The following is a 17684-nucleotide window of genomic DNA, read 5'->3' on the forward strand; positions in this document are numbered from 1 at the left end:
TATGCCTTATTTTTCTTATCTATAAAACAGCACTAATCACTCTATATGCATTATCTTTCTTATCTATTAAACAGAGATAGCACTATCTAGTTTGCAAGGTTTTTTGTGGTATTTATGAAATTTGAAAATAATTTATGTAACAGGCCATGGAAGGAACCAAATGAATGTGAACTGAATGAAAGAATAAATTGCCATTCCATTCTGTGGCTCCAGATCAAAAATGTAACCATCAAAATCTAATTTGCCAAAGCTGATCTTTATTCAAACAATAGGTATGTACCAAAAGCTATATAATATACAACTGGAGTCTGTCTGCTGTTGAACATCAAAGAAATAGTTTAACATCGACTTTTAAATGCAGGAAAACAATAATTAGTTCACAAGCAAAAGGGAAAGGTATGCAATCTGATTTTATTTTCCCCACCGACATATCCATGTATTAAAGATTACCAGCTTATAGCAGACTGAAGCTTTTTTACAGGAGTCACATAGTAAGGGAAGGCAACCCTAGAAATAGTTTTTAAACTCAACATTTACTGATAGCTCCTGTTTTCCACTGTCAAGAATGCACAGGCCAAGTTTGCCCTTAGTCTGATTTGCAAAACTAAGATCTCCAAGATCCGAGGAGTATTGTTATTGGACTTGCTTGCTCTTCTAACAACCCAAGATATAAAACCTAAAAAGGACATCACACATGTGCAACTTCACTTTTATGAAAGAACATAAACTCTGTGACAGACCGGCGTGTGTTTGCTCCTGTCGTAGAGCAGAGCTCTGCAGCTGTTGCGCCTCCCCTCAGGCCAGGCAGCAGCAGCCAGAGTAAAAACATCCTTGGTGCTCTCTTCCCAGCATCCCCGATCTCACCATCGACTGTGGCTGTGGGAGCTGCTTAAGGGCCCTTACCTCCCTCCTTGCCAGTAACAGTGGCAGAAACAAGCTATGAGACCTCCCTAGGGTTTGGTTTCCTTTCTCACTGCACACTTGTGCTCCTATTCTGGAAGAAGAAAGAAACCCCTGAGTTTCTCATTCGAATCCCAGAGGCAATGTTGATCTTGAATAACATTTTCTATTTTCTTAAAAGCCATCATTTCCTACTCTCCGTGGGCATACAGAGCACGGAGCAAAGCCTAACCTGCCTCCTTAGAGTTCACAAAGTAGATGCGGTAGTTAGAAGAGAATGTAAACTCTGTTTTAAAAACAGAAAAGGGTCATCCTGGGATAAACATGCACTCTAATACTGAAGCATCATTCTGTTCTGGTCTCCTTTAAAGAATATCTGAGCAAAAACGGCTCCCTTCAGGATGAAGATGTCCCCCACCCCAAATTCCCAATAAACCAGGCACGCGAATGTATAATTGCAATCTGTTTTCTTATACATCGTCATTTTACAGACGTTTTCTTGACAAGGATCACAGAGTTCACACACTGAGAAGCTGGGATGCAAACCTAGGTAGTCTGACCCCAGTGCCTCTGATAATCTACCCTGACCTAGGGTAGCATATCTGTTTGTTGTCAAAATCCATGTCCAGCTGGGACCAAACAAGAGCGACCTTTAGCAAAGGCCTCCATGTGAGTTTACAAACTGAGGTCCTTACCTGCTTGAATGACAGTATAACATTTTTTTATGGACTCGAAATTATCATTTAAAACATCTGAGTTTTATAATTACCACAGCAATGCGGCAGCAAGCACAGCTTTAGAGACTCCAAAAAGGGCTGGCAAAGGTGCATTTTAGTCTTGGCTTCAATCTTTGACAGCAAGCCACAAATTATTTTTCAGATAAAATGGCAATTAGGAATTTCCTCAAACTTTAGCAATCAATCTACATATCAAACTAAAATCCAATGACTCCTTTTCAAGTTCTATTTGACTATAACTGCAACTGAAGTTTACTTATATATTATTACTATTTACATATTAAAAATTGTTGAATTTTAGGAGACAAAAAAACTTAAGATTATTCATCTTACCCACATATGCTTTATTGAGCAAAGAGTTATGAAAGGCAAAAAGAAAATTAATGAGACTGGATCTCAGTCCTTAGGATCTCACAGCCTAGTAAATTAAACATTATATAAATAACCATTACTCAATTTAAGTTATAAACAAAAGATAAAATCAGAATATGTCATCAAAGAGATTCAAGAGGGGCATTACGGGAGTTCAACATAAAGGAAAGATTATCTCTAAGCATAGCAGGGTGGTTAAGAGCATAAACATGAGAGTCACATAGACCTGGGTTCTAGTCTCAACTATGTCACTTCCTAGTTGTATGACATTAGACAAGTCATTTAACATCCCTGAGCCAAAGTTTCGAAATCTTTAAAATGAGGCAATAACATCTGTCTCTCAGAACTAATACAAGACTAAATAAGATAAAACATATAAAAGTCTTAATACAGTTCCCAGCACACTCTCAGGATTGACTACTAGCAGGGGCTTCCAGTCCGAGATCTATTATTTCTCCATCTTGCCTTTCTAGCCCATTCTCTTACCAATGCCCCTTAACTGCTCTGTCCAGGGCCTGTTAGATTTCTCTTATCAACTCTCCCATAAAGATGAGGAAATAGATTTTGAGAGGATGGGGAACATGCCCAACATCATATAATTAGGAAAAAGACCACCATGTCCAACTCCAGGTTCTTAAGCCTTAGGGTCCATGATTATTTCTCTGACTAATGTAATCTCTCCTATTATTTTATAAGCAATTAAAAGGCAAGTAGAGCATCTTAATGTGAAAAATTTAAAAGATGCCCTCTCTCTGCAGGCCCAACTCTAAGAGCACACAGCTTGGTGAGTAATATGCTGGATGGCTGTCAGACCCCACCAGCCACCACTCACATATACCCTTGTGCAATGAACAATCTGTACAACCTCTCATGGTAGCCCTGGGTCTCCTGTCTCCAGTTTTCTCTATTTCAGTCTATATTTCACACTGCTGCTCAAGTGATCTTTGTAAAACTCCCATCTGATTATGAAATTTCTCTACCTTAAAATTCTCATGGGTCTATGGCCATGCCACTCTGAACAAGCCTGATCCCGTTTGATCTTGGAAGCTAAGCAGGGTCGAGCCTGGTTAGTATTTGGCGGGAGACCACGTAGAAAGACCAGATGCTGCAGGTACTGTAGGCATAGACAAACAAACAAACAAACAAACAAATAATAAGCTGGCAATATCTTTAAAAAAATACAAAACTCTCATGGCTATATATTACTGAGAAATCCCAAGTCTCTAGCATGGCACGTCTGGGGCCCTTGTGACTCTGGCACCAAGGTTTTGCAATCTAAGCCTACTCTGTTCTCCAACATGCCCCAAACCCAACCACAGGAGACTTCTTGCCACTCTGAACATGCCATGAGCTTCCACTCCTCTATGCTTTTGCACATGCTTTTCCTGCAGCTCCAAATACTCTCCCCTTTCCTCTCTGTCTTCTAACTCAGCCCATAAGACTTATTTCATTGCCAGCTCTTCAGTGCAGCAAACACACTTCCTGATTCCTCAGCTGAAACGACTGTCCCTTCCTCAGCAGGGCCAGAGCATTTGTGAGTCTACCTTCCCCACCAGCTCACGGGAGTCAGGAGGATACTGCATGAGCTTTAAAGTTAGATAGATTGGAACTAGAATCCTAACGCAAATGTGGGCAAGTTACCTTCTCCTTCTAAGTTTCAATAATACCTATAGCAAGGACCACAGTGATACCACCTCACACCTGTTAGAATGGCTATCATCAACAGGACAAGTAACAGCAAGTGTTGGAGATGTTGTGGGGAAAAAGGAAAACTTATACACTGCTGGTGGGAATATAAATTGGTACAGTCATTATGGAAAGCAGTATGTAGGTTCCTCAAAAACTTAAGAATAGAATTACCATATGACCCAGCAATCTCTCTTCTGGGTATCTGCCAGAAAAAATTGAAAACATTTATTCATAAAGATATAAGCACCCCAATGTTCACTGCAACGTTATTCACAGTGGTCAAGACATGGAACCAATCAAAATGCCCTTTGATAGATAACTGGATAAAGAAGATGTCACACACACACACACACACACACACACACAAATATTATTCGGCCATAACCAAAGATAAAATACTACCATTTGTGACGACATGGAAGGATCTTGAAATTCATGCTAAGTGAAATAAGTCAGACAGAAAAAGTTGAGAACCATATAATTTTATTCACGTGAGATATAAAACTGAAACCAACAAATAAACAAGGCAAACAAAAACTCATAGATACAGAAAACAGTTTAGTGGTTATTAGAGGGAAAGTAGGGTGGGGGAAGGTAGAAAAGGGTAAAGTGGGTCAAATATATAGTGACAGAAGGGGATCTGACTTTGGGTGGTGAACACACAATGCAATATACAGATGATGTATTATAGAATTGTACATTTGAAACCTATATTTTATTAACCAATGTCACCCTAATAAATTTAACTTAAACAAATAAAGAATTACTGTGAAAATCTGGTGACTTGAAGCTATAGCTTCCGTACATCTTCAAATAGTGGAGCCACTCTAAGGGCAGAATGCTATGAAACTGATAGATTTAATTGTCTCATGTGAACTAAGAAACTACTCTACTCTACCAGGAGAAATTATGAGTATATAATATGTATACGGGTTTCTAAATATAAAAAAAAAAAGTGTGTACATATACGCACACACTAATACATGTTTTTAAAATAATTCTTCTAAATTTATCAGTTAAATACTTATTATTTCATTTGCTAATTTAACTTAACAAGTAGCAGCAGGTACCAAAAGTTTGAGAAAATATAATGAAAGAAAAAACTTAAAGATTAAAAAATTCTATTAATAACTTATTTTGGAGGAGATGGGTCAATAATTATCATCACTGAATTTTAGTGGTTAACTACCTTATTTTAAGAACATCCAGCCTACTGCTTGTCGCATGCCGAATAAATGTTATCTGAGTTCAGAATTTGAAATTCAAATTAAGTTCCTTGAAAGGAAGAGCATATCTTATTACTCTTCGAATAATGAGCTTCTAACACAGTGTCCAGCACATAGTAGTTGCACAGCAAAAGTTGCCTTAATAAGTAAACTTAAAATTGAGAAAGCATGCAAAGGTCTATAAAACATTTTGCATCTCTAATTTGGGTTGCAATTTACTCCAATAAATTATATTTCAAAATCTATGAAATGTTCCTTCTGTACCCCATCACCTCATCTGAGAAATTTAGACTTTCTTGCAAGAAAACAATATGTAGGTAGAAACCTTCCTTAAGCACAGAAATATTGAAGACAGCTAAGCGACAGGAAAATGCCACCTGCACTCTTGTAATATAACAAAGAGCCCAAAGAAAACACGGCACTTTATACACAGTACCTGACACACAGTGACAGCTACAATTTCGAACACATATTTACTCCCACAAGTCTCCTATTTGGAACATGTCTGGTTACAGCAAACACTGTACAGATTATAGAAGGAGAATCCTATCTATTCTGTTTGCAGGTAAAAAACCTGCACCATATATTTCACATATGTATACTCTTAACTGAAAGCCAGGATAGCCACAAATGAAACAAAAAGATCCAATTGTTTCGCTTTCACTAAAAATAACATTATAGATAAATACTTATTAGCATAGGATTTCATCATTTATTAAATGGAAAAGACAGGATACCAAACAACTTATAGCATATTTTACTTTTTGAGTATTAACATAAAATATATATTTATTAAATAAGATAATAAAAAATAGAAGCTATTTTTTACTTCTTTTAAAATAATCCATGGCTAACTTATCAAAAGTACATCCATGTTTTTGTCAACATTACAGATTCAAGTTTCCAGAAATCTACATCAAATAATTAAATAAAATGCTTGAAACAAGAAAGACCTTGAAAACATATTTGTGATTAAGAAAAAAATTAGAGGACAAAGGGGAGTTAAAAAAAAATGTGAAGGTTGTCTGTCTAGGGTTCTGGACTTTCCCTAAAATTGTGAGCTTGCCTCCCCAGAAAGAAATTCCCAATAAGGCACATTCTCGCATGACTTACAAGTTTCAGAAAGGTCTGCCCTCCTTCTTCCCCGCCCGCCCACATTCTTCTTTAATGCTTACTTCCATATAACCAGTTTTTCAGGACTCGATTTTTGTGGAGCATACTTATACATTATAACTTTCTTCTATTTTTTTTTTTAACTTAAAAGTGAATTGTGAATATCTTCAGTGCATATAAATATTCACCTATGACATCAGGTTTGGTAAACAAGAATCTGTTTGACATGGTCCCTCTGGTAACACAGTGTTTGTCTTTAGCTTATTATTATTAGATGCCTTGCCTCTACAAAACAGAAAAATATCTTTACAACACAAAGAATATGTCACAAAGAATATATTTTGGTATAATGGAAGGAAAATATTTCACCAGAGACGATATTAAATTTTCGAGAGATACTAAATTATTTGAAAGGAAGTTTAAGCAGCTTACTTTCTGGGGCTAAGTTATATTTCCAATCTAAACACCACTGAAAATATCTGGATCCTGAAGCCCAAGAATTAATCTCTTGCCCTTTTCATTCCATTTCTGTGGACAGATTGGTAACTTCTGAGATAATCCTTTTTCAAATATCCTTCCAAGATAGAATGACAACTATACCAGATAGGATTTCCTTTATTTTAAGGTTAATATGTGAATACAAGACTACAAAATTCAACTAAATAAACTGCTGTCATTTTTAAAAATTCTGCTGACAACAGTATTTCACTACTGTAAATATTTCACTGTAACAAAAAAACTGCTTTTAAAGAAAATTTTCAAAATTCTTTCTTTCAACAGATTCATATTAGCAGAGACTTGACAGTCTTCAGAAATTATATTAATGGTGAGTGTATACTGTGTGTGTGTATAATATTTTTTCAGGACAAATATCTTATTAAATTTCAAATAAGGTTCATAAAGACCCTTATCTTATTATAATTATTATAAAATACACAATTTGATTTATAGTAATTACGATATCACACTAAATCTGATCTTACTATATAATGCACCTATGGGAACTTCTAGAGCAAAGTTCTTTTCTGCCTTGCTTTATTTTAGACATGCTTCGACTAGCTTATTTATACTGTTGCAAATGTAGACCAGCTGTAAGACACAAGGCACATCAAGTTTAGAAAACTATCTAGTAATTTAATATATGAACAGTTCCTATTGTCAATGATATTGCTTCTGGAACAGAAAGGAAGGTGCATGCATGTGTGTGTTTTGTTGTGCTTACATTCTTATGGGTCATTCACACTTTCAAGTGGTATCTACAAAACAAAGTAGACTGATCTTTAAGCTCCATTTTACCTTTTCAAAAAGATCAGAGAATAAAACTGAACTTTATAGCCCCAAGTAATTTTTCTAAAGGAGCAAAACCATTCGTATAGTTGTCATAATTAGAATACCTTAGAGTACCTCAAAAAAGGTATAAAATAATAAAACTGACAAGTGCATCAAATCTTCCAAGACTAACCTACACAAGAGACTTATTGAACAAGTGACTCTACATTTATTTTCCTTTCCAGACAAAAGAACCAAATAGATTTCATCTTTATTCTAAAAATTCAGAACCAAAGAGCCTATGTAAAAGTCTAAAACACCTGAAGCTCAGAAAACTGGGCTCACTTTCCTGTCACACCATGTTACATTCTCTTACCTTTAAAGTTTAATTCATCTACTGTACATGTGATAAAGGTTTTATCACAACCTTGAGGATTCAGTTAATGACATGCAAAAGAAATGGCACAATGCAGAGAGTCATTCTAATCTCTTTAGAAGGTTTTTTTAAAAGGTCTCTTGAGTTTCTTTCCATGTTTCAAATCCATAAGAGCACATTAAAACTTACAAAGCAAGAAAGGAAAGAAAGAAAAGCCACAGACTCACTGTTAACTTTCTGAGAGAAGTATAACAAAAAAATTTTAGAGCAAGTTAGAAAATTACTTACTTTTCCCAGGTCTTTGGTACAAAGCTCAGAAGGCAAGTTTCCTTTTCCCACAAAGTCTTGTTAATAGCAATCACTCAATGAGTTCAAGCAGCCCAAATATATCTAAAAATTATGTAGAGACAAAAAGTTAAAATTCATTGTCAGATTAGAAATTAGAAATCAAAACACCCCATTGCTATTCAGTCTCTCTGCATAATTAAAATAGATTTCATTGGAATATCTAAATGATGAGCTTTGTTAGTTATTTTTCTTTCAGAATAATACTAAAAAGGCTTGCTAAATCTAGAAGGTATTCTGATCTGTTGTCTTATTAAAGTTACTAAAGCAGGAATCAGCAAGGCTTCTTGGCAACCGTTCACTAAAAATGTCTTTCTCAGGGAATCATAAAAAGCAACTGAGGGAAGATCTGGACTTCTAATTATACTGTAACTTGGGAGGGAAAGTCTTCTGAAATCACACTTGCCTACCCCACCTTCCAAAGATGAGTTCATCTCATAAAGACAGAGACGGTTGTAAATAGAAGTGAACAATAACAACTTAAAGAAAGTCATCAACAACTTTTAAATGCCCAACAGATATATTCATTTAAGCACCTTTCCTAAGAGAATGAGAAGAGAGAATTCTGTTAATTTTTTTCTAATAAAACAGAAAAATCCCCAAATTCTGCATGTTAATAACTTCACTTAAAATGTAAGTTACTTCTCTAACAATCCTGTGAATGGATACATAAGTAATAACTCATTCATAAAATAAAGAAGTCTGAGTAGGTAAAACACAGATAAATCATAATCTAAAGTCTGTGCTCTCCCACTCCAGGCTTTATATTAGATGTAATTCTAAGAAGCATGATTAACTCATTTAAGAGCCACAAGAGATTGAAAAATAGGTCAATTAGAAGGAGGCAGAAAGAACAGCTACAGTAGGCAGTCATAACTGAAAAGCAGACAGAATCCCAGAAAAATCAATAGGCATCGCTTATTATTGTCATTGTTACTGCCAATACTTATACAGTGTTGATTCTTATGCTAGATTCTTCTCTATGTATTTTACAAGTATTAACTCTAAGTAGGATAGAGACAAGCAGACTATCCCTTACATATCACCGTATTACCATACAGTACACTCAGTTCTGCTATAAGCTTGTGTGATTCCAAGACTGATATAGTAGGGAACGATTTGAGCATAACTCAAATTTCACATTTGTTTATGTATAATTTCATTGTAAGCAATGCTAGGTAATAGTAGAAGATTGCACCCAGGCAGAACCAACCCAGCTGCATAAGGATACACAGAATGCACAAAGCCCATGCCTCAAACATCTACCATCGACCTCAGTTTCCACGAGTGTACTATGAGCCACACCTGTCCACATCAGGTGCCCCAACTTTCCTTTTGATTTCAGGTAACCCCCTTCCACCACTGCAGAATAACTCACAAGCTGCAATCCTTCCAAGGTCTCAGTCCTCAAGAAAAGGTCAGGACTCTGTCAAGGTAAAATGCCATATTTATTGTACTATTGATCTACTCCTCAACCACCTAATATGTGTAAAATTGTGCTACAATTTTTACTCAGTTCTTATCTTATTTTTTTAATGTATCACTCGTAAAGGTTTTTGAGTATTGTGTCCCTGACCCTATTTAGCCCCTAAGTGCTATGGGTTTTTACTACATGATTTTGCACAGCATGGCAGTTCTTAGAAATGCATATATCACATTTCAGCGAACTGACTGCACAATAACTAGTGTTTATAATGATGCTTATAATTTAAACCAGAAGGGGTTAAATTGTGATTTTCATATCTTTTAATTATATTAAAGGAAGGGGATAGCAACATATGTAATACAATTTTAGAAAGATTCTCATTCACAATGTTTTTAATTACCAACTATGGACCCTTAAGGGTCAGTTTCAATTATGTGAAAAAATTATTTAAGATAAGTCCCTAATAGTGTTGATAAATGAGGTATTACTGCACCATTCTGTACAGACCAAGAATATGATATTATAAAAACAGATTCTTGCCGTCAAAAAGGCTTAACTGTAATTACTGATAAGAACAATTACTTTTCATTCCTTAAAACCAGTAAGATGAAAAAAAGACTCTGAAGTTATCCTAAAAAAAGTCTAAGATACACATAAAGATATATCTAAAGAAGTTTTCTCTTATAAGTAATATCATTTTAAGCAATTTATAAAATATAAATATCCAACATGAATAAACAGTTTTTAAAAATCTATAAGATATTTAATTAAATTGGAAAATGTTTTTAAGCAACGTTCTTTGGGAATGCAGACTATAAAGCAGTATGTTCCATATGGTCCCTATTTTGCTTAAATGTATCTATATCTAGAAAAAAACACGAAGGAAAAAAGTCTACATTTGAATAGCTGCTAATTAGAGATAACGGAATTAGAGTAATTTTACTTTCTTTGCATTTTCCTATGGTACACGAGTTTTCCACAAGAATCACCTCTACTTTTATGATTAAAAATAACAATATACTATATAAAAATAAGACTAAGGTATTTAGTGGGAAAACCTCTTTTTATCCCCACTATAATTTCACATGTGAATCCAGTCAATAGAATGAAAGCCAATGCGGCAACAAGTACACCAGAAGCTTCCTCCTCAAGTATTAACAGATCAAGTCTCATGACTGAGCTTCTCAAAGTATTTTCTATCTCACAATTCAAGAGCAAACACAGTCCCAAGGGAGATGTTCAAAGTACATAAATCCATTACAAAGGCCAAAATATAATTTGCTTTTACTGGCTAACACAGTCATGAATTTAGTAAAATCTAGATGAAAGAAAATTTTCAATTATATAATTGTCTACAAGCTTTTTAATGTCTAAAAGCAATTTCATTCTGAATGAAGAAACTGTGTTCTGGATAAAGCTCTTTTCAAACAAGATCAAGATTAAAGAAATACAAGCATTGATGGATTTGGGCATAGGGATGAATACCTCACTTGGGCAGTTTTAAATAGAACATAAGATAAGACAGATTCATCTTTATGATTTCCAAAAGAACTCCATTATGTTAAAATGTTCCCAACAACAACAAAACTTGACTTTGAAAATAATCCATTTGCCAAAAATGGTGACTCCTTAGTCATGAGTGTGCTTGGTTTATTCCCATACACTGACATCACATAAGCACTGAATGGTGCAGTTACTCAGGAGTCAAGGGACAATTTAGGACAATCTGGCCACCACATACCTGAGACCACTCACCTATGCTTGCAAGAAGCACATCTAAATGATGTGTCTCTTTCCATTTTCAGTTGAATCTTCCTCTCATACCATACATTCAATAATGATTTGATATAAACCAGTTGCTTTAATAAAACTTTCCATTCTCAAGAATGTACTGAGGATTAAGTCAGTGGTTCTGTGTGTGTATGTACGCGTGTTGTGTGCAGTTTTATTTCATAAAATTACAAAGCACCTGTAACATGTAGTGTGCACATCTGAATAACAACCATATTCCTACTATAGGAAGTATAGATGTAGTAGTCTTTGGGGTTTTTGTTTTTGTTTTTGTTTTTTACTTCCAAAAACGCTGACTTCGATGAAAAACAAAAACAAAACCCTTCTGTTTCAAATCTGCTTTTGTATTTTTAAGCAGTTTTCATAGGTTTCCTATCAAATGGAAACAAAAGCTACTAGTTTCATGTTTTGTTTTGTTTTCTTTTCTTTCTGTTGAAAGAAAGAATAGGCAAATAAACATTTTAATTATACTATTATACATAAAAATAGATCACAGAGGAGATACCGAGTTTCAGACAAATCAGTCAGTTCAAGTTCAAGATCTCCCTCAGAGACTCTCATTTTATCAAATGCATGCTGATTACTTTGAAAAATAACTCTGAAATTCTTGGTTTCTGTGTCTCACAAGTTGCTGCCTAAAATGCTGCACATATGCACCTTTAATAATCTGCAACAAAATATTATAATCAGCAAGTAAATAGTATACTCAATTGTGAATACTTGAAATAAAAACAATGAATTTTCAAAAGAAGATATGCTGAAATATTCATCCATCTATCTATACATGCCTCACACTGACTCTGAAAATACAGCGCACTTAGGAACTCTCAGTATGAGACCTATATTTCTTAAATTGCTCTAAGAATTAGCATATGTATAGCTCAGGGAAATACAGTCTCTTAGCATTACCGGATATAAAAAAGGGCAACCAATGTTTTCAGAGTCTACCTGTAAAACAAGCAGAAATTGTTTTCTCAGGCTCTCTAGTCACTTCCTGAGCATAATCCCAACATAGTCTAAATTGGTCTTTGGCACCAGCTCACATCCCTTTTTGCATCATTGTGCCACTTTCATCCAAAGCCCAAAGGCCTGCACTTTCGATGAACCACCTCCTCTCACTGGTCCTTTCCTTCCAATCTCTAAACTCCAAGTGCCTCCATGGGAATATTTTAGTTGGAGCTGGGAGACAGGGGAGCTTAAACAAATGATTAATGACTTTAACTTTCTTTAGATTAAACATATTTTTAAAGAAAAGTACCCAGATCTTTGTTTCTATATACCTTAGCTCTTAGGGGAAATAGTTGGGTCCCGGCCTGAGGCAAAGAAAGCATAAGATAAGCACATCTTACTATGCCAGAAAGCAAGGAAGTACTAATATTAATCCAGACAGGACAAAAAGACATAGATGCTATCTTGAAAGGACTCCCACTAACCAAATGCGGGACAGTTTGAACAACAAAAAGAATGATATGGATGAATTAGAACACATTGAGTAAAAGAGGAACCATAAATCCATAGATATTCATGAAAAAGAGAATAGTAGGTAGCTCATCTTTGTAAAGAATACCAGCTAATAAGCACCAAAGGCATAGTAGAAATATAAAACTCCATTTTGTAACCAACAAGGTAATAATTGATTCAGTCAAGGATCCTTAATGGATGCTAAAACCATTAGGGAAAGGGTTGTTATGGGACAGGATGCCCACAGTCTCAGAGTATCACTCTGCAGATTATTTATCACTTACCCAAGGATAAGCTCTGGCAGACCACCTTAACCAAGTGATAGTTGGTATAATCAATTACAGGACAATTGAACTACCGTGTGTCTCCACAGGGACAACGTAGTATGTTTGTCAAAATACTTAATACTTAATACTTAATCATAAAGTAACAAACAAATCCAGATTGTGGTATTTTCTACAAGACAACTGTTTTGGAATTTTCCAAGATATCAGTGCCATAAATGACAAAAACAAAACAAAAACAGGGTAACTATCCTAGATTAAAGGAAACCAAAGAGACAAAATGCAACGAATGATTGCTGATGAATCTTAATGAGGAGAGGGGCTATAAAAGACATTATTGGAATAAGTGGGGAAGTCTAAGTGTTCAAATATTATCTATGTATGAGGTAATATTTCTTGGTGATAACAGGATTATGGGTCATGAAGGAGAATATTTTTGTGCTTGGGAGATACATGTTCAAGTATTTAGGGCTACAGGATCATAATCTCTACAACTAATTCAAATGGTTCAGCAAATAGCTTTTAAAGGGGAGAAGACAGAGACAGACATAGATACTATAGCAGAGACAGAGAGATAAAGCAAATTTGGTAAAATGTTAGCATCTTATATGGCAGGCCAGACATAACCAATAAAAACTAGTAACGATGGTTACTTGTAGGCTCTATTTCATATTGAGAGATCATAAAGGAGCTTATGGTTGAAAGGAAACTGACAAAAAAAGGAATATAATTCACTGGTGTTAGAGCATTTAGCCCATTTTTCAAAAAAACTTTTCCAGTTCATTTCTATTCTGTAACAATTAATAGTTGTTAGCTGGGAGGAAGAAGATTGAAAAAGAAACCCAAGGGAGAGGATGAATATGGTAAAAATTAGCAACAAAAATGTTCAGTTCTCTTCCACCCATTCTGAAAGAGCTGGGTCTCAAGATTTTAAAAAATCTGCCTTGTTTCCTGTCCTGGAGAAACCCTGTGTGGGTATAGACATTTTTAATGAGCCAGAGAAAGTCCCTTTGCAAGATTTATACTGACCAAGGGAAGGTTGTGCACTTCATTCCATGCCCACCCCTGGTCAAGCCTAGAACAGGAGTATTCGTCTGAATGACCCTTCATGTAAGTACACGTGCGTTCCTGACCTACAGCTTTCTGCTGCTGCCTCAAAGTCAAAGTGCCTGAAACAGAATTCTCCTCACCAAACTTGATCCCTTGTCTCTATTACCTCTTTTCATGTCTATCCAGTGTCCAAACTGCTTCGTCTTTCATTTCAGTTCCCAATGGCCCATTCTTCACACCCTCTCTTTGTCCACATCCTCAAGGCCATCTTGGCCACAAGGTCTCTCATATTCCAGGCAGAAATGACCTCTCTTTATTCTTCCTCAATATTTCTGTCTATGGCACTCACCTGGCACTTTTTAAATATCTTTGACATGCAGCTTTGATTCTGTACCCGCAGCAAGCGAGTGCTCTGCTACGTTATCTCATTTTAAATCACTGTAATTCTGTTAAGTAATTTATGCTATTTTAACCCTATTTTACAGAAGAAATGGATACTCAGACAGATGAAATAACTTGTCCAAAGTCACCAAGATGTAAAGCCGACATTCAGACCCTGGTCTTAAGGTTCTGCTTGAATGCCAAAGTACTTCGTATTGTTATTTATAGTTTTAAACACAGTCTCCTTTCCTTAAAACCAGCATACCATCCTTGAAGGAAGGGATCCACTTTATCCAACTTTGTGCTCTCTCCAGAGCCTAGCATACTCATAATTCATGTTCACTGACTTAAATTTCAAGATTCAGCCCAGAGACCATTTGTCTTTCTGACTTCCAGCCCTCATCCCTACAGAACCAAACACTCAGTCCTCCTTGCCTTCTGTATGCTTCTACTGCAATATATTCAAGTCTTAACTGCAGGGTGCATGACTGCCACATGTATGCCTGGAACCCAGCAGGCACTTAATGAATGTTCACTGAATGAAATGTTTATGCATGAGACAGTTGGGTTTCTCAACAGGGCTGCTATGCCCTGTTAAAAAAAAAAAAAACAACTGACCTCAATTTTATCTTTATCATATACTGAGGAAAATTATTTTAAGAAACAGTGACCAAGAAGAAATGGAGAGAATTGAGAGAGTACAGATCCCGGCTCTTTGGTCATATATGCTTTACTTGCTATACTGGAATACTATGTTCTACAGCTTCCAAATTTTAATGTATATGTAATATTGTTCAATACAAATTATGTCTGGAGCAGAGCCCAAGATTCTGCATTTCTAACAAGCTCCCAAAAGACGTCAAAGCTGCTGATCTATGGACCACACTTCTGAGTAGCAAAAAGTTCTAGACAGTTATAGTGAAATTATGCCCACTTAAAGAGATAACAGCATATAGACTAAAGTGACAAGACAGAAATTCAGAATGTTAAAGCTAGTTATCCCTAGGTTTCTTCTTTCTGTTTTCTATAATTTCCAAGAATTCTACAATGACTCTTGCATTAGAAATAAATTTTTTAAATGCTGTAATACACATACATAAAAATTGTGCATTTGGACATTTCACTCTGCACGGCTACATCTTTATTTAAGCAACAAATACACTTAAAAGAACTAGACTTGGGAGATAACAGGTTGGTGAATTTAGCAATTCCCTGTATACTCATTTTAACATGCAGATTAAGATAAAATAGCAATTACACTTAACAAGCAGTCACTACCACAAGCATTCTTTTTCTCAGGTTCCTTTTCCTTAAAAGAAAGAGAAAAGAATCTACTCATTTGGAATATAATAAAAAGCAAACCAAATAAAGGACAGAAGACAAAACAAGCAGGTACTAAACTGAACCTCTTCCAAGTGGGTCAACAGAACCGCATGAAAGTTGAAACAGGGGTAGAAATGTGTTTCTCCCAGCAGAGGCGGGGTGGGCTGGGTTCCACAGACTAGATGAAATAAATTAAAGCAGCACTTACTGTGCACCTGCAAGTGAGGTGAGAAGTGATCCTCAAAAAGGCCCCAATTCCAAAGCATAACAAGGAGAGATCATTAGGAAAAGGCGATTGCGGGTACACATTTGCAAGAAACCATTCTCCAAATACCCAACTCCCCTTCAGTGGCATTCCAAAGGATGCCAGGTTTATTCTGTAAGTTGTAGAAGCTGTAGCCCTGGCAGGTGGGCATTTCACACTCACTCCAATACCTACGTAAATTCTAGACACTTGCCCAACCATATATGTCTGTGACTCAGGAAGGGCCAAAAACAGAAAAGGAGCCCTACCACCCCATGGCATAACCAGACATTCCTGCCTAAAGTGAGACTAACCACACTCTGCATCCTTCACTTTCCATCTCAACTCTTCCAATTTCCAGGTAAGAGTTTCCTACCACAGTCTTAGGGTATTCATACTACAATTTCGCCCAGAGTCCTAACTGATTTTTGGCCTTAAAGAAACATTGTGAAACTCACTGTGAAATTACTCTTAAGGATTAGAATTCAGTGTCTGGAAGACTTATGTATACAGTGTAACTGAAAAATCACTTCTGTGTCTATACAGTATTATTAAGTACTATGGTTTAATATCTGTGATGTTTAGGTACACTGTGCATTTGGCTCAACTGCAAACAATGTGTCATTATATCTCTGCTGAATTCTATGAGGCAAGTGCCAGAATACTCAAGACAAGTAAGCATATGATGAGTTATTTAAAAAATGTGATTAGTCGAGATTTCGAAACACATCAAAGTCATCATCTTGACTAGGGGAAATCTGAATCTATTTGGACTTCCTTATACTTATTTTATTGAAATTCAGTATTGTTTTTATTTTGAATTATACTGATAGCAGATTGGGGCAGGAGAGGGAGAAAGCACCATAATCTTCTCGGTGCTCTAAAGCCTAAAAGTCTTAACATCTTGGAATTTTAAATTTAAAGAAACTTAAGAGGCATGACGATAAAAAAAAAAAATGTAACAGGTAGTCTTTTGCTTGGATTCTGGATTAAATATTTTTTTGGTTTTGTTGTTGTTGTTTTTCAAATACTAAAGACTTGGGGGATAAATTTGGGGAATTTGACTAGGGGCTGTTATTAAGTGATATTTGGGGATTATCGTTAATTTTTTAGGTATCATAATGGTATTATATTTACTTAAGGGAGCTTCCTTATTTCTTGGAGATGCATGCTAAATATTTAGGGATAAAATGTCATGATAGCTATCTTTTATTTTAGCAAAGTATATGTAAATTTATACAGATGAAATAGGAAAGAATGTTAATAATAAAAATAAGAAAGAATGTTAATAAAATTAGATGAGTATGCATTGTAGCGTTCTTTCTACTTTTGTATATTTGAAAACTTACAAGTTTAAATTTGTATCAATAGAAAAAATCTATGACCTTAAAGTTTATCTCCCTAGTCTTACTATCTTGCCAAAATTAGTCTACAGTCCATCTATAGTAGCTGATTTTCTTTCTACCAGAAGACATTCTCTCACACCTCCCAATCTTTGTATCTTTGTGTATTTCATTCTCTCAACCTGGTATTTTCTCTCTCTGGTGAGAGCTGACTTATTCTTTTAGGTCCATTTCAAATGTTGACTTTTCTAGGAAAACCTTCCTAACCCCCCAACTTTATGCATCTCCCCTTTTCTGACTCTCCATGACACTTTGTACCTCTCATCACACTCATCATATTCTATCTTACATGAT

At 35.6% G+C, this 17684-nt stretch overlaps 1 protein-coding gene across 21 annotated transcripts in view; it reads right to left on the reverse strand.

Annotated features, from left to right (window-relative positions):
• Positions 1–17684, reverse strand: part of APBB2 (amyloid beta precursor protein binding family B member 2) — a 350239-nt gene that overhangs the window by 246179 nt on the left and 86376 nt on the right. For all 21 annotated transcript variants that reach the window (XM_025040257.1, XM_025040263.1, XM_025040261.1 and 18 more), the window contains one exon: positions 7971–8072. The gene's annotated coding sequence lies outside the window, so the exon portion shown is untranslated. Of the gene's footprint in view, positions 1–7970; positions 8073–17684 lie in introns of those variants that run through there.

Source organism: Pteropus alecto, unplaced genomic scaffold, assembly GCF_000325575.1.
Source record: "Pteropus alecto unplaced genomic scaffold, ASM32557v1 scaffold57, whole genome shotgun sequence".
NCBI classification, from domain to species: domain Eukaryota; kingdom Metazoa; phylum Chordata; class Mammalia; order Chiroptera; family Pteropodidae; genus Pteropus; species Pteropus alecto.